The 22,245-nt window shown below is 38.9% G+C and overlaps 1 protein-coding gene across 1 annotated transcript in view; it reads right to left on the minus strand.

The window, feature by feature from the left end:
- The window catches only part of LOC139208057 (cytoplasmic protein NCK2-like), a 33,641-nt gene extending 19,302 nt beyond the window's left edge, over window positions 1–14,339 (minus strand). Inside the window, exon 1 of the mRNA XM_070837604.1 lies at window positions 14,136–14,339. The gene's annotated coding sequence lies outside the window, so the exon portion shown is untranslated. The remainder of the gene's footprint in view (window positions 1–14,135) is intronic.
- Between the last annotated feature and the right edge of the window lie 7,906 nt (window positions 14,340–22,245).

Raw genomic sequence — 22,245 nt, forward strand, 5'->3', positions numbered from 1 at the left:
TGGAACAATTCAAAATATTTTTATACCTACCCGTCATTTTGAATCAAAAATATGTACAAATAAAAAAAAAGGTCCAGGTTTAAAAATACTTGAATGATCTTTTAAGTGTGAGGATTCATTTGTAGTCTTGGAAAAGTTGCAAACACAATCTCTTTCAACCACATTTTGTGGCCTTGCTCAGTGAATGGAGTTGTTGAGATGTCTTAGTTTGTCATGACATGACTTGGCTTAAGGTCACATGATAACATGTAGTTGTATATGAAAAAAGGCTCAAGGTTTCAAACACTTCAAAAACAAACAAGTTGGACCTTGTGTTGAGAATTATGCCAAACTGTATCTATATTAATTTTAGTAATAATGTTTAGTAGTAATGATTTGATTGAAGCTTCAACACAGAGGTCCAAGAAAAACCTTGTTAACAGGTAGTAATGAGGTGCCATCAAATCACTATTTACAGTCGTTTCGTTGTTACACCACAGAAATAGAAAAAACAAGAGAATCATGAGCCTGGCTGCATCAAAGCACAGTAAAGGTAATCACAAGTTAAGAGTGAGGATGGAGATTTGAAAACAACCTCCAAATATGGACACAAACACAACAGTCAGCTGGTAGTTCTCCTCAACAATCTCACCTGAAGCAGGGGTGAATTTAGCAAGACCATCCAAAAAAATTTGCTGCAGGATGTGCAGAGAACAAGAGATGCTCTATTGCCATATTGAGCATTTTGAGACTGGAGGCAAGAAACATTCCTCACCGCAGTGTCTCATTGGCTCGAAAACTGTCAGATATGAGCAGCTTGTGAAATCAAATAGACACAACGCCCTGAGCAGAACAAGTCCTGCATTTCAGCTTTGCTTACACCTACTATAGTCAATACAGTCAATTAGCAATCCAGAATCAATCTGCTATAAGAAGATGATACACTTGCTATGAAAGTGAGGAAAAATCAGATCCTGTAAACATCCAGAGTATAAAGATGCTGTGTGCTCCTCATGAATAAATGACCATGAGAGTAAAGCGAGTGAGGAGCAACGAGATTAAACACATTCTACATCTGCAAGCATGGCTGTGAGGGGAAGTACAGTAATAAGACTTTAATAATAAGTTTCCAATGTATTTCTTTTAATTTGGAAGATTGAAAAAAGACTGTGCGCCCCTCTACAGCTGTACAAACCACTTCTTGTTGAATCTGACTAGAGCTGCAGCTGTCCTGAAATGTTTACATGTAAACAAAGTAATTAATGCCAGAATAATTTCTTCTTGATTTTGTTTGTTTTCCCAGAAGGGACTTAAATGCCTTATGGAGTGGTCATGTGAAATTACCAGTAGATAATTAGTCACAGTAGAAATAATGCGCTAATTATGTCTTTGCTACAAGGCCCACATTGCTCACTAAACTAGACTGTATTTTGTTTAGGCAAGAGAAGACATATGATTAATTTTTCATTTTATCAAATAGGAAACAGGGGTTTGTATTGGCAAGAAAACTTGGCCTTCTTTGAAGAGGTCTAAATGTAGCCAACTTTACAACAAGGGGTGTCCTATCTTTATATGCTTCACCTTCAACTTATCAAGGCGTCTCCCCATTTCAGGAAATAATGAAAAAATGATTTGGTTTCTTGTTACTCTTGTTACTAGAAATCTGGGTTTTAACATAAAATTTGCTAAAGTCATTTAACTGATAGAAGTTTGAGTTCAGGGGTCTCTGAAAGGTTTCACCAGTTTTTAATCAGTTGTGAAGTGCTATATACCTACAACAACTGGATCAGTCCAGGTTTGTTGATTATTACAGTGCTTTTTTATTAATAATCTTTGTTATTTATCAATAATCTTCATAAACTCCTACATGTTGAACTGAGAATAACTGATGACTATTTACATGTTAGCTACTGCTTTGTTTCTGCAAACATTTAGTCTCCAGTCTTCTGCAGACTAGAGAGTGCATCTACTAAAGTTTGCACTAGAGATGTGACAGTTTAACATTTGGAGGCATCAATGCTATGCATTACAATGCAGACCACATGCACAAACAACCTCTGTGAGACAGTTAATGCTGTTTTACTTGTTTTCATGTGCTGTTAAAAACTCTCATCAAGATGTAGAAGCAGCAGCGTTTGTGTGTCGTTGCTTTTAAACAGTCTGGTACTCCTACAAGCCTCCCATTAGTCTCTCTCTTCACAGTTGTGACAGCTCCTTTCCTAACTGATGGATCTTGCGTTTTAGTGGGAAAGTAAATACACAGACAGAGCATTAACTGTAAAACAGTCACCCTGAATGTATTTAGTTCACTCAAACCACAAAACATGCATTTTCCCAACTAAGTCGCGTGGTATCTAGCCATGCAGAAAGTTTTGGTTCCATTTATTTCGATTTGGGGATTTCTGCTGCTGACATTTCAGCCAGCCAGCACAATTAAATGTAATTGAATGTAATTCTGTTTGTGGTGCTTGCAGTTGAGTTTTTAAAATGTAGTTTTTCACTGTGTCTCTTTCCAGAAACGATGCCCCAGATACTTTGGATAATCCACAGACATCGGTGTGGATCTTTTTTTGGAAACAAGCCTGTACGTGGATTAAAAACTGACTGAAATAGGAAAGACAAAGCATTGGTGGAAAAGAAAACTTTGCTTGAGGAATTAAAGGATTTTACATCTAAATTTACACTCTCGTGTAGGCAATCATGTACATTACCATGCATCTGTGAGGATACCTGCAAGCCATACATGGCAGGAAGAAATTTTCTCTTAATGAGGCAACATGGGAGATAAAACAAGCTGTCTACTCAGTGCATATTTGCATGTTTGAGTTCATTCACTATGTGCTACATATATGATAACTTTACAGGCAGTACTACCACAGCTGACCCTGTGCTGCATAAGGAAATAAACCCAACTTCAGTGTAAATCTAGCATCTCTCTGGATCAGTTGTGAAAGAATATGTTGAAAAATTAGGTTAGCTCATGCAGAAACAGTACAAAAATAGTCAGAAACTCTGAACCTCTCTTACCCCCTTTCTTCTTCCCTGTATAACACAAACCATTGTTGACTCTATCCTAGCTTGAGCTTTAACTTCTCTCTGTACCTTCTGCTCCATCGGTCTTCTTTCTACTCCTCCCTCGGCTATGGACCTGAATTATTCTCTCTGATCAGGTGCTACCTTGAGGCTCCCAAGAGAGAACAGACTGATGTAGCAAGAGCAATGCAGAAAGACTGGTGCAACGCAATGCAGACCTGTTGAACGACTTCAACCGAGCCAGAGTATACAAGGTGATAATTTACTCAGGCCATTTGCTTATAGTTGGCTGTTGAATGGACAGTCAGTGAATATTTTAATAGGCTCTATGCCATTAATGAGACAAAGGCTTAAAGCAGATTACACAAACCGAATCATGTAAACTATTTCCTTCTGAAAGTGACAATAATTCAGCTATACCAGTCAGATATCTTTATCCCGACTGAGGGCAGACAATCATTCCATTTATCCTTTTCCCCCCTTACACCATTTGCAAAAAAGGTTTCCCAACAAACACCATACTATTAATCCCATTGTTGTGTATGGAAAATGGAGAAAGAAAATTATACATTCGCTGTAAATTAAATGTCTCTTGTCATAGTTAGGGGTTGCAAGTGATAATTATTTTCTTCATAGATTAATCTGCTGACTGTTCTCTCGATTAATTGTTTTAAAAAAAGGCCTTTCTTAACTCCCCAATGTGACATAATTGCTAGTTTTTCAGATCAACAGTCCAAAACCCAAATTATTTAGTTTATCAAATCATGACAAAGAGAAGCATCAAATTTTACATTTGAGAGCCCAAAAAACTGAATGTTTGGTATGTTTAACTGGAAAAACTGAAGAAGAAAAAAGAAGATTATAAAAATGGTTGCGGATTACTATGGTCTGCGTTGACTACATCTATGACATGACGTATCAACTCATTTGCTTATTGTTCAGAAGATTGTGAGATGTTTCTCCTTAAAAAAGGGTCTTCACCAAAATGTGGCAGTTGCAAAGGCGACAACCATTTCTTCATTGATCACTATATTCTTGTTGTCATTTATTATGTTTTTTTTCTTTTTTAAATGCACGTGCAAGTGCACAAGTCTAAATGTGAGTCAATCTGTGTTACAAAACATCAGCAAAACAAACTCAGTTAGTTTTTTAACCGTTGAAGGGAGATCAGTCAGTCGTGTCCTGAGCAAATAGATAAGCTGAGAATTGTCAAATATTTTCAAGGAAGAGAAACATTTTCTGGGACATTTTACCATGCTATTTATTTTCCATGAGTGACTGTTATTTTTCCATGACTGACAGAAAACAGTCTATATTTATCCAGGTTTTCCAGACACATGGGAACTCTTTTCTACGGAGCTTTGTGAATGTTTGTTTGTCTATGTTACATAACTCTGAGTTGATGTCAGAGCCACAGGAAGACCAGAACAGCATGTTGAAAATGGAAATGGCATATGTACACATTTATATTATATGTACACATGGACACATGGAAAAGAGCATAAAACACTCGTCAATACATGTCAGATTGCTGTATGTCTCCACTCTTTCACTTTTTAATGCAAATCTCCTTTTTTAATAATTAGAATAAACACTGATTCATATTTCTGGTTTTTGTTTTTTAAAAAAATACATTGATGGTTTAAAATATTAAAGTTAAATGCCAAAGTTCCAGCAGAAAAGCCCACACAAGGAATGCAACACCTGGCAAAATGTGCTCTACAAGAACAGTTTTTACTGTCACCTCTAAATCATTTGAACAACTTAGGTTTCTTTTTTGCCCTTCAGCTGAGGGCCAAAACAGTTGCACATGATGTTATCTCTACGCCATCATTTTTATTATGTGCTTTGGCTGAACATTTAAAACAGTTCAAATACTTCTCTCCTGTTCCTATCATGGTTTTCTGCACAGTGGGATATCTTAGCTTGACATTTTACCATACACTTGAATGCCAGTACAGTCATTTAGTGTGGCCTGAGCATAGTAAGGCTTTTCTGCTTCGCTGACATGCAGATGATATCACTCCTTCCACTACCACATAACACACAGAAGCACCACCCTCAGCATGTGCCAGCAGCTCACCATGCGTTGCTGAGGAAGACCGAGGTCACAGAAACAACTGCAGTTCTGCAAAGCCAAAACAGCAGATATGGTAAATAGAAGCCCTGCAGCAAGTGTATATGACTGTGTGTGAGAGAGAAAGAAAGAAGAGACTCCAGAGGGCAAATACTGTGTGTGTGCAGTCTTGAATTCTCAGGAGAACGCTGTGGCTCTCTGAGCTATACATCTCATAAATAAAGCAGGATTTCCCTCAGCTGTGTGTGTGTGGTTGTGTGTGAGAGGGAGAATAAGAGAGAGAGAGGGGGAAAGTGCACAAATGGATTAGAGGAGACCTATCATATTGCTCCATTCAGCAACTGAATCAACTCCCAAGCACGCAGCAGCAGCATATTTCAGGACAAATAAGCGAAGACGAAACATCTTTACAGCCTACATGTTAAAAATACATGAACTGGTGATTCCACTTGATAATCTGCCTTAAAATATTAAAAGATATTTGGAGCAGGAATATCAAAATTGAGCTGTTGTTTCCAAAACATTAATCTGTCCTCATACAGATTTCATGAGCAGTGAATTATCAGCCACGATTAGCCAGTCTTGTACCAATGTCTCATGCGACTGTTCAACAACTAGCAAAAGCCATTTGACAATTCTTTCCGCACAGTCAAAATCAATCTCCATACACAGTTACTGTAGCTCTTTCATATGCCACACTGAGATCTGGTGTTAGCTAAGATATGAGGTTTGGAAAAAAAAACATTTAAGATAAAAAAAAATGTAAAAAAATCAATCACAGCTGCTAGTGTACAGGACATACAACTTAATCAACATGGCATAAAATGTGTTACAAGCCAATTGAGAATCAAAACATAACAGCAAGACGGCAGTAAAGCAGAGTGATAAAAGATAAAAAGGATGATTCAAGTTCATTTTAAAATAAAATAAAAACTTCTGAATGTGGGACACGTCAGGTGAGAGACACATCAAAATTTAAAAAGACACTTAACTGGGGGCTTCTTCGTAAATGTGTCACAGCTGCATATCAAAGACAAAAAATACTATTTCTCCTTTGGTGGAAGTTCAGACAGAAAACAGCCCTGCATTAAAAAAAAATCTAAGGGTTTGAAGTTTTATTAGATGTCAAGACACTGACTGCACACCAATGTATAGTAGCATGACACAGGACTTTAACCTCTGGAAAGTCATCCCTGTGACAATTATCTCATATATTCTCACAGTGACCACAAGGTAAATAGTGGAAATACAATGTTAATGTGACAAAGTGATGTAGCAGGAATGTGCGCTTACATGTAAGTTGAGCCAGGTTAAACTTTTAGCTGAATGAACGCTGTATTCACATGCCTGCTGCGTCAATGGAGAGTCCTCATTCAAAATACTGAATGCAACCTTGCACAGCTAGTCTTGCACATAGAGTAGGCACAGATTTTTTTTAAAAAGTAATACAATCCATTAATATGCAACAGGCGGTGAGGTAATTCAGAGCCCTCTGCACACCATCGGTTGTCAGGTCTCAGATTCAGATATGTAGCTGCTATCGCATGGCTGTTCTGTGTTGCGTCTTGTCTTGGCATTGTGTAATTCTGACAACACTGTTTAGCTCCTGCGTTGTAGAAACAGAGTTGGTGGCAGGTTTTCACTGGAGTTGAATTCCATCCATATAATCCCTCCCATAATGCATGTCCCAGCAAACACACACACAGACACGATTGGTACGCCTCGAGGAGCTCTCACCTATTCTCTCTGTGCGTAGCGTGGGCCCTTCTGTTAATCACAGAGATTTCTCAATTATCTTGTGGGAGATTACTTATAACACCTTACTAATGCTCTCTTCAGGCTGAAGTCATCAATGTTTTTGCTCTCCTGGGATTGTCATACTGATGAGAATACAATACTTTTAATTTTTAAAAAAAAGCAACTGGCCATCCAGTGCATGCTCACAGATCCTGTAACCCCGAGGTTTTCACGCCATGTGGCCCAGAGAGCTGAGAGTGTGCATTATTCTGCATCCAACAAACTGCGAAACAAGCTTATTTCAGTGATCCATGTCTGGTTGAAGGTGTGCTTATTGTGATATCAGCAGTTCACCGCCGATGGAACAGTCACATGGATATAATGTCAGATCACTTGGACTCCTCTCAAAGTCGTTCCCCTGTTGCAAACTTAAGAGATGCTACGAAACTGTTAAATTGTTTACATGGTTGTTAAAACATACATAACTTGGCAGTATTGGCTACAAACCACTGCACTTAAAAACTACGCTCTGTAAGACTTTAAGGATCCGCATCTATTTATCTGAAAAGGATTTGAAGCGAGCGCATGTAAGGTTGGGTAGGGTCGAACTGAGCAGTACAAGACACGCAATGCTGATTAAATATGTATTTGACACACTGAAATAACAAGTGTAGCCCAATTACTTTGCACATCTTGTTTTCAGAGGCTATCTGCCAGTTACACTGATTCCAAGATATTAAGTTGATAAGCATGAAATATTGATATAGGAATGAAAATTCAAGTGCAGGACTTGTCACTCTATTGGTCTTGCTGGACTGCAAAAACCCAGTCCACTCATGGCTGTAGAGTGGTGGAACAAAGCAATGTTTCTTTGCCCTCACAGCAGGTAGGTAATGGGTCATTTCAAGTTGGTAATAAACAAGAAAACATTATTGGAAAATAGAAGGAATTAATATTTTCATAGGATTTCAAAGAGAGCAGAATTATCTCCATTTTCAGGGGCACATGGTCTGTTTCAGTTGAAATTAACATTAAAAATGACTATAACTGAAGTGACAAGGTTGTCGCAAAAATTCAGCATACATGTCTGCCTATTGCAAAATGTGAGCAGTGTGTGAAACGATTTTTCATCGCACATTAGGGAAGACCCTTCATGAATGTGAATCATAATGTTTACTAAAGCGTCTGTGCCTTTCGGAGAGTCCACAGGAATGGTGAGAGATTGTTAATGAGGCTGATCCACAGAGGGATGCGTCTAACGTGGGCTGTGATGCTCTAAGGGGAAGTCGGAACATGGATCATTCTGTGAAATACAGATAAGCAAAGCCCTGGTGCTCTGGGTGAGATAACTCAATGTTTGTCTGCATACTGCCGGTTTGTGCATCAACGCAGCCAAAGGGGAAAAAGTCCACTTAATTAAATCAATTAGAGCATGAAGGGCCTGCTGAAGCCTCCACTGAAAACGATGTGATGGAACCAACTCAAACAATAGCTCAACTCTTTTCATGAGTCACAGAAAGTCTGAATGATGTGCGAGCTACAGTCTTCTCTTCATTTCACAACTTTTACACGTTATTAGGCACTGCAAGATGATCTAATTGCTAATAAACTAAAATATTTGCTAAGCAGGAACATGAGGGGTACAGACTGTCTTCATTTGCTCTTACTAATATTTTTGAGCAGTGCAACTAATGATTATTTTCATTTTTCATTTACTGCAGATCAGCTCTGATCATTTATCACTGAAGCTGTTTGTCTGGTCTGTATCTGCAGACTGCGTGTTATATATAACAAAGAGCAAGCCTGAAATTATGTTTATATAGTATAGTTTTCACAAATGTCATCTCTGCCTGGATTATGTTCAGAGACAAAGTTTACTTTGAGGCAATGAAGCGCTACATTTCTGTGCTGCGTTATTGTTACAGGAAGGTGGTCGAGGTGGGCGGTAGGCTTACAAAGTGGAGGACTTTGACATCAGAGACCGACGTTTGCATCCAACCGTTAAATCTAGGCAACAAAGGCACTTCGGTTTAAGTTAGGAAAAGATCATGTACACGTGTAAAAGATCAGTTAAATGTTAAGTATGTTGTGCCTCAAGTCTCTTTTGCATACTTTTGCTGTATTAAACTAGATCACTTAACCTAAACTTAACCAAGTCCTGCCAGTTACTAAACAAACATAAAAAAGTTTAATTATGCTGTACTAATTAGGAGAATGTATTGCATTGATATTTCTGTCTTAAATGAATTAAGTTGACAATGTAATTTTACAGTTTAGTGTCAACATTTTCTTATTATGTTAACAGAACATGTAATCTGGTGGACATTATTGTATTCAAATGTGATTTCTAGGAATCTGGGTTGCACAGAGTCACTGAACACATTTTGAAAAAAAGAGCACTTGTGTCAGTACTCTGTATTTGGTATCAGAATCTGTATGTGGGGAGAATTAGTTGGATTAGTGCATCCCTGTTGTCATCTTGATTATGTGATCACTTTTTTAAAAAAAATTAGTAAAGAGTCAATAGAGTGAAAAGAGTCAATACATTCCCCCAAATGTTTTCATATTCACACTGCTTGTAAATCTTTACATTTGACAAGTTGTAACCATTAAACTTTATCTTCTCTAACATGTACCGTAGTAATTTTACTTGTGCATGTGTGTGTGTGGAGTTCCTGAACTTTCGTCCAACTTTACGCACTCCTGCTAAGAAGTGTTGGGTTTCACCCTTAGCTCTGTCTCTCTTCATGGCACTAACTACCAATTTTCTGCTATGTAACATGAACTCCACAGACACACACACACACACTGAAACAAAGTGTGGAGGAGCCGTTGACCCTTGATTGCGATTTAACGAGTAGTTCTCAGTCTGTTCATGAATTTTTGGGCACGTTTCTCTGTCAAGGGAAGAGTCACATTTACAATCTCCACAGTAATCTTGCTGAGGACCTCAGGAGGTTTGTAGTTCCCCACTCCCCAAATGTCTTTTGAATAATTTCAGTTTCAAGAAACACTATCACCATTAGAAATCAAACCTCACAGTTCTCTGCAGGTATCTATTGCCCTTTTTCTTCTGTTTTTACAATAATATGCCTATTACTCACACATTCTAATATTGCCCTTCGTCATCATATTTCAAATTCTTGACCTCCTAAACCTCTCTGATCACCTCCAATGTCATCTCAGGCCTTGACATCATCATGCACCATCCACAGATAACAAAGTCCACAGCTGTGTCTCTGTGGACCAAGAGAGTGTGAGGCTGAGATATTTTACCAGTCTAATATAACCGGCTTTACTCACTTCCAGTGCCCTCCCTTCCTCCCACTCCTTCCCTTCATGGTCCCTCCCTCGGTGTCCCAGAGTCGGATTAGGCCTGGTGCCCAGTGGTGACACAAGGACACTGGAGCCAATACAGTGTTAGTTCAGTTGTTGGGCATGAATTAGGAACTCAAGCCGGGTGATGGAGGCGGGAGGTGATGATAGAGATGAAGGGTGAGGAGGAGAGAATGGACAAACTAACGGAACAAAAGAGAGCACTCAGGAGAGACAGCTGAAACCCTAAACTACAAAAGCAGCACAATATAAAGTCATGGCAAAACTGAGGTGCGAATTACAGGTGAAAGAGACAGAAGCTCATGTCTGGATACGAACTGTGTTTTAAAAACTAATTTTAACAGGACTAAGACAAGAGTATCAACACTAGCTGCTCTGTGAGGCTGTATTTAAGCACAGTAGCGCTTTGAGCTAAATGCTTACATCAGCAGCCAAAAATAGTCACAATGAAAATATTTACATGCTGATGTTAAGCAGGTAATGTTTGCTATGGCCAGAGGCTGATGGAAATGTCATCAGTTTAGCAAGTATTTAGTCATAAACCACAATATTGGGCAAATAAGATTTTGTCCTAATGAAATGTCAGTCAGTTAAATAGTTGCTGAATTATTTAAACTAAGACCACAAATATCAATCTCTGATCATTAGTCCACTGATCATTAGAAAACATTGCATGCGAACCATGAATGCTTGTACAAAATCTAGTGCCAAGTGATCAAGCAGATGTTGAGATATTTTACTCAGTTTACTTAAATTACCATCCTTGGAGCCTCTCGTGGCTGAAAATGATAACAATTAAGATAAATATTATTGCACTGCAGCGACGTGGTGTGAAGGAAAAGATCTAATACCAGGAAGTTATATATAAATCCTGAAAACAAACAAATAGCACAACTAAAACACAATTGGTCACATATACTGTTCAGGGGTCAGTGTGGTGTGCCTTCTGCTTTATGGCAGGATAAATCCTCTTTCTAGATCATGGGGTCATAGGAAGGGGGTCCATTGTCAGAAGTGTATGTAGTACCAGTTTAATGGCTAGCCACTCCCCAGATTACACATGATTACTGAGACAATGGGATGACCTTTATCTCACTACCGACATGATGGTCTTTATGAGTATCGCTCTATGTCTCCTGACCGTCCATCTGTGCTTGCACTTCTTAATTCCTTCTCCTCTCCTAGAGAGATTAGGATTTCCTGAGGGGGAGGGGGGGGGGGGCACATTATGCCTTCCACAGATAAAACACCAATTTTGACAATGATCTCTATTCCCTGCTGCACTGTAACTTCATAAAGGACGGGAGACACTCAAAGTCTAGGGTAATCCAGCATGACCTTTACAAAGTCTAAAACACCACACTGCAATTGAGCATCTTAAAGTAACTTCTTTTTTCTTTTAGAGTTCACTTTCCTCGAGGAACTCCATTTATGCGTATGGGTCATGAAATGTAAGAGGATGATGCAACCTCCGTTAATACCCCCTTTTCTCACAGCGCGCACATTCAAATAAAAAGCCAGAATCTGCCCTGGTCTTGAAATTACGATCTTAAATTATTTAACTACCAATTACATTATTAAAGTATGAATTTTTTATTGTTGAATTATAATAGACTTTTAAATTCATAATTATAATACTGCATTTAGTCCTGTTGGCATATGCTGGACTGTAGAATACCTTCTACATACAGTAATGAGCCCATCCATGTTTTGGTCTAACGACACCGTCAAATTCACATTACACAAAAAGTACATACATAAAACCAAAATACTATTTGGTAATAACATGATCTTTTTCCACCAACTCCTACTCAAAACAATAGAATAACAAAACGTCGTGCAGGCATTGTGTGACATTTAATCACTTACAGTGTGTGAGGACATTTTGGGCCCCATTAAGCATCATTTGAGAGAGAGACGAGCAGAGTTATTAGTCTCAGCTCATAACTGTGCAATCAAATATAAAGAAGAAAGAGGATTTACGGGCTTATTATCTTATTCTCTCATTGGAAAGCCAATTAATTAAAAAGAAGAAATCCAGACTATTACGCAAGCACTGTTCACCAAGCTTCAGTTTTCATACTCTCATTCTTTCTCTCTGTAAACCTTTTCTAGTTGGACCTCCAAATAGAAATATAAACTTGAAAAAGAACCGAATGTGGGACCTTTAAAATGTCTTGATTTAAAATGTCCAAAAGCAGAAAATACTCAATTAACAAAGCTGAGAGAAAAGCAGCAAATACTGATGTTGGAAAAGCTGGTAGTTAAGCAATGGTTCCCTATTCTTTTCAACTTTTAAATATCAGACTGGAGTGACCTAAAAAAACAAGCTGTACTTTTAGGAGTGAATGCAGCCCAGATGACACACTTAGAAGAGAAACGCTTTTAAACTACTATTTCCTGAATGAATGGGCACCTGTTCAAAACACCTTTTGTTGTCTACTTTTATTGCAAGAATCAGTAAATGATCCATGCTTTCAGGTGTGTTTCACTGCCAGGATTCTTAATATTTACAAGCAGCAAGTGGTAAATGTTTGACAGCTCCCTTTACATAAGACTTGAAGGGTCATATACTGAGGTTTGACCTCTTGACAAATACCTAACATAGACTAAACCTTACTGTGAAGGAAAATACAGTAGAACAGGGCAGAGCTGCAACTAGCAATTACTTTCATTATTGATTAATGTAGAGGTTACTTCTCTTCCCTTTCCTTACTACTGTGAGGGACAAAGAAAACCTGCAAAAATTCACTTTTGATAGACCAGAATCAGATAATTGTTATTGCATTTTTTGCGAAAACGATTAATCAACCATCTTGATTGTTGCCGATTCATTTTCTGCCCATTTCTTTATCAGGGTTTAACTCAGCGGAGCTCAACATCTAATCTGCTCTGAAGAAGATGTGAATGTGAAATGTGCAAAGCATTAAGATGTACATTTTCTGGCACTGACAGTTCTTCCCTCATGACGTAAGATGGGAAGTTTCGACAAAACAGGCCTGGCAGTCTGCTGGTGCACTTGCCTTCCACATACCTGTCATTGCGGAGCGAACCTTGTCCTAGACTGTGTCACCGCTGTGGCCTTAACAGAGGGTGTGTCTGCACAATAGGTGTGCCATTTAAGTGTACCTGCACCAACAACTGCTGCCTGTGCCTTAAAGTAACCTGAGCCATCACGATGCAGTGGGGGGAACAAAGCATTTCTCCTTGTCTGATCAAGCAAAAAAAAACATGAATTCATGGACAATCAATGTGCGGACAAGCAAGAAAGAGAATCCCTCCTGTCATCTATTGGGATTGATGGAAAGGAAACATGGTGTAGTTACCATGAAGAGCCACTAGACACATTGACAAGCTCTGCATGTGGCACCAGTCGCCAATCTATGGTGTTTTGGCAAATGTGGTTCATTGTGCAAGCTAGTGCGTTTTTAACAGAGGCTCTATAATGCGCCGTGTGCCATAATAGCCAGAGAACACGTGGATTAATTTCTGTTTAAAATAAGTCAATAAGGAGCAGAAATGTAGATGTGAAGTGACACAAAACAGATGTCTTGGAGAACAGAGATGTGCTGGAGGATCGCTATAGTAGCCTGCGCTTACAGGCCTTTAAGAAGTGCCCCCGTGGAAATATTAAAAAATGGATGAGAGGATGCGTTTAAACTACATGTTTTAGTCATGAGGAGGGATGATGAAGCCACGCAGAGTGCGTTCTTTCACCGCAACAAGCAGAAATGCGGAGGGAAACCGAGCTCCGAGCACAATGTGTAGTTAGACCACATCAGAGTGGACAAAGACCCAACGTCAAGCCCAGAAAGTGACACCAGAAACCTGCAATTTTAGTCCCAACTTTTACGGCTGTTTCAGATAAAGATTTGAGCGACAAAATAGAGCAAAAAAGGGCGTTTAAACAGCGCTCGAGTGGGCAAAGTAGCCCGTCCAACTTACACAGTTGGTTTGCGGGTAACAGGCTTACCTTAGTGTTCACTCCAGTGAGAAACGGCGACACGCTCAACACGCCAAAATGGGAGACCGGGTAGCGAACAATAAGTAACTAAACCCGCGTAAAAGCCACAAATATACCGTTTAAATCCACATATCCTCCGGTTTCACTGTTTTCCTTTCTTTTAAAACACAGACTGGACACGTACCGCTCGACCTAACCTCGCTTGTTTTTCTGTCGCAGGCTGCCTGCCTTCACATCGACCCCTCACATCAAGCTAGTCCCGGGCAACCAGCCACTTCCGCTCCCAGCTTTCAAAATAAAACACCACTCTGGCATCAGCGTGTTGCACAAATTCAAGGATTCAAGGAACTTTATTTGTCATACCAACACACATCTTCACATAGGGAGGTACGAAATTACATTCTCAGGTCCCGGTTTAAGCCACGATAGATATATAGAATATATATATATATAAAAAAAGAAGTACTGGGAGAAAGCGCAGTATAAAATAAAATAAAAATAAAATGTACACATCTCAAATCGCTTCAGTGGCGTCAGTAAAGCTACTGACAAGGCCTTGTGTAAAGGTATTTAAGTATTATAAGCAAAAGGCTGAATACTATTACTAGTACTTTTAACATTTACAATCAATGTTACAAAGTGCTTTACAATGAAATAAGTTGAAACAAATCTACACTGGGATGAAATAAAGTCCAGCAAATAACAGTACAGTGAATAAAATGGAATTAAATGCCCAAAATACAATAAAGTATACAAGTAAAACATATTTTAAAAATGGAACTACAAAAAAATGAATGGCTAACATTACAAAATGGCTTTAAGAAAAAGACAAGTGGTGTTTTGAAAGATGTTACTGGTTCTGCATGAATGGCCACTAAAAGTTTTATATTGGATTGTTATTACAGATGCATTCAAGTATAAACAGTATTTGAAAGATGCAGCTGGTCCAGGTGGAGCTAATTCAACTATTTCCAACTACTATTGGTTGGTTCTTAATTATATCATAGTTATCTTAGTGCAGTTTTTGTGAATATTCAAATTCAGTTCTTAAGCTACAACAGAAAAAACAAGCACACATAATCAGTGTTATAATTATCATAGATATGTTTTAGATAAATGTAAATTAAACAAAACGCCTTTTTTCTGTTTTCCATTAAGAACATGAGCAGTATTTAAAGAACATTGAATAGCTAAATGATGCCTGTAAATGTTCCCTAGAGTCTGTATTATTTTTCTTTTGATCATTAATCAGGATGTGTTACTATCCATTTATTTGTTGTTAAACATACTTACATTTAACTACATTTTTTGGCTGCACTGTGTCCTGAAGTCCCAAGAAGAGAACGGGCACTTATTTTGAAGGAGGACCACTTGATTTCCGGTGTGATCGTTCAGTTTTCGGCCAGCTTGATCGCCGGTACCGTGGGTGACGTCAGCAGCCCCGGGACCAGCGCAGGACAGCGTTGAGAGGGAAAAGGGGACAAACTCCGGGGAGCAAAGCGACCCTCCATGATGACTGCGGGAAGTTTGATTCACGGCCTCCGCGTGTCCGCTTGAGTCCAACGTCCTCGTGGAAACAGTGATTTCCATTTGTTTCTGAGGAGCCTCGTGAGCTCATAAAGGTCACCCCGCCTCTAACAAATCCTCCCCATTCATGAATTCAACAATGCTTAATACATAAAGCTAATTCCTCTTTATTCATTGTCTGCAACTAACAGTTTATTTTAATATAGAAAAAAAAAGCCCGCTTAAAAAATGCTGAATTACATGAAAAGATTCAGATTTCATTCACATTGTATTCATGTGATAAAATATATTCACTCAGGTTAAAAGTCCTATATAACATGTGTTTTTCCCATGTAACATGTAACCAAGTGGCAAAGAGCACAGAACAGGCTGCTTTCAACGGGACACACAATTATACAGTATTATGAGACAACATTCAAATGAGGTGAGATCAAATTAATTGTTCCCAAGTGAGTCACAGCAGCAAAAGAGGTGAGGGAAGTAAAACCAGAATATTCTATAAGCTTCCATGTAGGTTTAGATAATACTGTTGAAACAGGAAAGACATTTTAGATAAGTCTTATATTTAACAATAATCATATTTAACAATTCCTCTGTCCCCTTCTTGTTCTCATATTTGTCAGTGACATGAAGCTGAAATACATCCTTAGATATTACAGGTTTTCATTAGCTTGTTGCTCGTAGCTAGTTTGCTGGTCTTAACTATTATTATTTTATTTTATTTTGTTCTTACTTCTTTTATTGGTTTCAATTCAAATATCACATCATTATTATTATTATTATTGGCCTTGGTTGGTATTTTACTTAATTCAATTTTATTCTCACATTTTCATGGTTTTTAATTCACATTTCCTATTCATTTTTGCTGATTCTTGCTGGTCTTAATTATTTTTGATTTTTATTCCTACCTGTGACTTAACCTCACATTATTAATGTGTATATTTTAATTGTATTTACTTATGTCTGATGTTTTGTCCTATTGCTGCCCACACAGTGGTACCTCACGCACTATGCAGCACATTGTGCTTCCACCTGGAACGACATGTGTTTTATTAATAAACTTTTGCTTGCTCCGCCACAGACAGTGAGTCACTGCTTGCACGCTAACAGGGTGCATATTAAAACATGGGTAGAGATGAGTCAGTCTTATTTTGGCACACATTCTCTGATAGGATCAGTGTTCATTGAACAGATAAGATGTTCTGAATAATGAAGTCGTGTTGATCGACAGTTGACTCAGGTTATGCAATACTCACGCAGTTTCGGTATTCCTGGCATCATGCAAATGAAATAACATTTTAACTCTGTTATGTTATTATTGTTCAAGTCCCTCATAAACACATTAGTGAGACACAGCAGTTAGTGTGATCCTTTGACCGTCTCTGTGTGCAAGAATGTGTGTTCATGTTTTTTGTCATCTGTTCATATTATTTCCTTTTATCAGTTTTTTAAAAGTTAGTTTTAATCATATTGTTTTATCTAAACGAACAGATACATGAAGTCATTAAAGAGTTGAATTCAGGAATCCATTAAAATCAGTAGAAAAGGACTTTCTAAAGTCGTCTTCAGGTTACTGCTCACTCATTTTAAAAAAGTTTTTCTTGACATAAAGATTAAAATGCAATACATCTTAAGAACACAACCTAACTTAAACTGTTAACCAGAGGATTATATATTGCATATCTTTGACCTTCAGTCACCTCCTTACCCTCTAAAATGAGTCAAAACAAACTGGATTCAGGTCTCAAATCCACAATCTCCCATTTCACTGGTGTCTAAATGAATGCAACACTCATCTACTGATCTGTTCAGATATGACAGGCACACATATGCAGGTCCACACACTTGTTCCTTGTTCCACAGTGCCTCCTCGTGTCTAATACTTGCTCCTACACTGGAGAGGAGTGTGAAGGAACGCACACTTGTAAAAGGCTTTTTGACGCTCATCTCAAATTTTAGAATGTGGAATTGAAAATAAGGAGGAAGGAGGGTGAAACAATATTTTTATTTCTGCATTAAAATGTGAGCAAAATCGTGAAAACAAAGAGAGAGATTTGAGAGATTTGGCTCTAGAGGTGCTGAATTTCCTGTCACAAGAGGGCAGAGCGTCTCCGGCAGAGAGGCTAACACGTTTGGTCACGTCACACATACCAACCTTAACAGGGTCACTTTACAGGTCACTGGTGAACTTATCACCAGCACCCACCTCCCTGCGCTCCTCCTGCAGGGACGGCGACCTTCAACACTAACACAACAATTTGATTAGAGGGCAGTTAAATGAATAAGTGCAAGCACATGCTATCTGTTGAACATCCCTGAACATCCTCATGGCCTCCCCGTCATTAACTAGTTCATAACATGGTCACATGGCAAACAAACAAACAAACAAGACTTTTAATCTATATTTTTGTGCATTTTGCAATCAAAATCCAAAGTTTTTATCATGCCATAACTCTGTTTCCTTGGTAACACCTGAGGGTTTGACTAATACCTGGAACAATCATCACCACCCCATATGGATCTTATGCAATGGAAGCGTTTGTTACTCCAGTAAATAGGACGAAACTTAGATAAGACTTGGCGAAGGAAGAAATTTCTAGTCCGCTCAGCTCGTAGAACCCTCTGGTGCAGCTACAAGCCTGAGAGCTAACGGTACGCTAGCAAGATTCATAGTTAATCACACAAGCAGTGAGTACAGTTTGACGTATTACAACAACACTAGCTAGCTATGTCATCCAGCCATGTCATAATCCACGAAACAATATCAAGACTTTTACAAACGAATGATAAACCATGAGCACTGTCAGTCGCAGCGTGAAACAAACTGAATAGCGAATGACGTGTGAGATGATGAAATAGAGGGGCAGTGTACTTCCTGCAGCTTTTGTCCATCCTGTGGTGCTCACAGGATGACGACCTGAAGGACACTCGCTGTTCGATATGTTAGCATGTTAAGGTGTTGCAGTAAACGCAGGATCTGATTGCGTCCCTGTTGCTGTTGTTACTCATTTTAGATACAGGCTGAGACTATTTAAGCAGCGCATTGATTTAACACAGCTGGTTCTAATTCAAAAGATCCGAGGTGCATGTTTACACCAACAGACCCACAGATGGTGTCACATTTTATGGGTGAAAATCCCACAAGGTAAAATGATTACACATCCGGAGGTCTGTGACTGAGAGGGAGTATGACATAGTGGCATTACCGCCGTGTGGGGGATTCAAAGCTGCTGTAAAAGCGTAAAATTATTGGAATGGTTCGTCTTTCATACCCCTCCTCTCTTAAGCCCAAGGAGAGCTTGACTTATTTATCAAGGCTGAATAACACTTGTCAACACTTTAACCGCCACTGCTATAACCAGGATGTCTTCCATTTTAGATCCACACCCCTCGTATTCTCACCAGCCACACCAAATCTTCCCACTGAGTGACTGCTGAGAGCCGTGCAGCTGAGCAGAGCTATAGTTACAACGCTGATGATTCTAGATGTTTATTTTGGCAGAAAGGCGCCCGACTTTAAGTCCACCTGACTGGAGGTGATGATGTACGTGATGAACGGGTGGCTCTTGTGCTATGTTTGCCTTTCTGTGGGCCCCAGGCTCAGTGAAATATAAATCATATAAAATGTAGAAGATGTTTTAGAAATGCTTGGTTATATGTGTTTTTAGTTGTGTTATCATGCACGCCATCTCCAACCCATTTGTATCTAGCTCACACTAATGCAATCTAGCCATTATACTCATTAGTTTGATATATGAGAACCACCACTCAGTTTGAGTGTGGTGTATCTAATAGAGCCCATGTTAAAGAACAGTTGGACATTTTAGGATACACTTATTCACTTTCTTGCTGAGAGTTAGATGATTTCTCTTTAACATGAAGCTATATCCAACAACTGGGTAGGTTAGCTTAGCATAAAGACTGGGAGCAGATGCAAACACCTAGCCTGCCTCTCTTACAATCCTCTCACAACATCTCAGAGGAATACCTTATATATCATTTGCTTAATCTGACGATGGCACATTGTAGTTTTACGAGGGGTTTCAGTGCCGGACTACTTCTCGACCAGACGTGGCCACTTTCTAGATGCTTTCTAGAGTTAAAGGGACAGAGGATTATGCTTTATAACCCAAAGTCTGACAGCAAAGTTCCCTGAGAGGCTCTATAACCCCCCAACTCTCTGCCATGCAGAGAAGCAAACTAAAATGTCTAAGTGTCAGACACAGACCTCATTGCACTGTGTGCTTTGTAGAGCTGTTTGGTGCATACACATGAATTGAATCATCATAGCTGCTGCTTGAATCAGCAGCTCGATGGCGCAGCTGTGATATAAAATCTGTTACTTCATGGCCAAAAGGTTACTGAAAGACCACAGGAAGGCCACATGATATGATAAGTGTGTTAAACATGAGAGGTTTATGAGTCATTACTCCAAGAATGTGATTCTTTTTTTTTTTTGTCTGCTAGCTCTGACATTACCTTCCATTCCCTTCACATTCTGTAAGTTCCCACTGTTTCGCAATCACCTGGTTAGCACCTGCCTTTCTGCCTCTTGTACCTGTCTACTCCCTCTAGTTCATTTCTCTGTTGTGTTGTAGTTCTTGGTTCTGACCCTTGTCTACGTGCTCACTTTCTGGACATGTTTTCCTTGTACTAGCTGCCTTGTTTTGGATTTAAGGCAATGACAGTAACTGTAAACTGTTTTACCTGCTGTGTCTGAGCATCCTGCTTTTGAATCCTCACACAGTTTACCGCACTTTTCACAACAGGTCTCACAACAAGTGATCTACTTGACATAATCGGGAGAGCACACGAGCTCCATGACAGGCCTATAGATCTAGTTCAGACAAAATTATGCACAAAGCACATGCATAATTAATACTATTAATGACGGTTCTGTTCCGCTTTAGTGGACCAATAAGTCAATACGGTCAGCCAGCACGGTGGTTTTCCTGCTACGTTACATGAAAATGTCTGCTGAGAGAAAATGTCTGTACCAGGACTCAGAGACTGGCAGCTAAATGGAATTCAGCCATTACATATTTCTTTATTTACACCTGTGATTTTCCTTTTGTGACGCGTCAACAAGTCTTCTGTGAAAAAAAATCATGATTTAATGTTATGATTAGTGAGGCGTTCACTTTCCTTTTTACTTGATTTTATGCTTCTATGAATTCTATTTCTATTTTTGACTTTCTACATTGTTATTTTTATTATTATTGCTATCATTATCATTATTATTATCATTATTAGTATTAGTAGTAGTTTGTAGTATTAGTAGTTTTATCTATCATTCATTTTCCATCAGTCATCTATCTATCATTTTGTATAATGCATTCTTCTTATTATTATTGTTATTATTGTTGTTGTCATTGATATTACTATTATTATTGTTGTTGTTGTTATATAAGTCTTTGCTGTTAGAAAAGCCAAAGAACTACAAGACAACATTACACAGTGCAGATCATTGGGCGCAGTCGGCCCCCAGCTGCCACCACACCACCAGCCTCAGTCCTCCACCAACCCCGGGATCTCTTGGATCAGTATTCTGGGACACAGGGCTTGGTGCTAGCTGCCACCATGACAGCTGTCCTCGGTGTGCAACAGACTGAATTAGTGAGATAAACACAGGCAGAGACAGAGGGGCCCAGTTGTTGTCTCGATAAGTGAGGTCAGATGAGAAAAACAACCAAGTTTCAAAGACTGGGAATTCTCTCTTAAACTAATTTGGAAGAGCTAGATTTTACACTGAAGCATCATCAGAAGGGGGGAAGAAGGTAAAAGAATTCCTGAAATGTCCTTATACTCCTGCCAAGCCTGTAAAATAGATGGCTATAGAAGTATCTGACTATAAAAATAAAATTACACTGACCATTAAACCACTTTACCTCATTCGTAAGTAAGAAAGAGCTTTTCATGTGGAAGGGAGGAACAGGATAATTTTAGAAATGATTGAACCCCTAAAATCCTCTATCAAACTGCTGTACGCTTTCAAATGTCACAATAACATCCAGGTGATTCCAGATCATAGTAATTCTGTATGTGGTGGTGTCAGGTCGACTGTGTGTGATTGGTATTATTTTGTATTGTAGCCGATATAAAAGGCAAAAGAAACAAAGAGAAAAGACAAACTTCAGCATCTAAATAAAGTGATTGGTGACTGCTGGGCTTAAAACATCCCACCAATCTCTGCAGGGATTTAGCGGTCTGGGAACACAATACCAGGCTAAATAACTGAAGATCTGCTGTGTCATATATATAGACCCACATCACTGCAATGGCACCGAATGGAGAAAGAGTGAAAATGACTACAGGAGGCTTTTAATCATCATCATAAATTGAATGTCAGGGGGCTAATCGACCAGAAATGTTTTAGCCTGAGGGGAAAAAGTAACACAAAAACTTCACAAATTGGAACTTTGAGAACCATTACAAACAGTTATTGGCCATTGCAGGAGTTTAAAAACTTCTACTTTAAATTTTAATGTTTTTTTTTTTTTCCATGCCTGTCTGTCCTAATGCATGCTGGGATAGGAATCATCAGGGAATTAAGGAGTAAACAGGTACAGTATGCATGGATGGATGTGCGTAT

This window comes from Pempheris klunzingeri, chromosome 10 (assembly GCF_042242105.1).
Source record: "Pempheris klunzingeri isolate RE-2024b chromosome 10, fPemKlu1.hap1, whole genome shotgun sequence".
NCBI lineage: Eukaryota > Metazoa > Chordata > Actinopteri > Acropomatiformes > Pempheridae > Pempheris > Pempheris klunzingeri.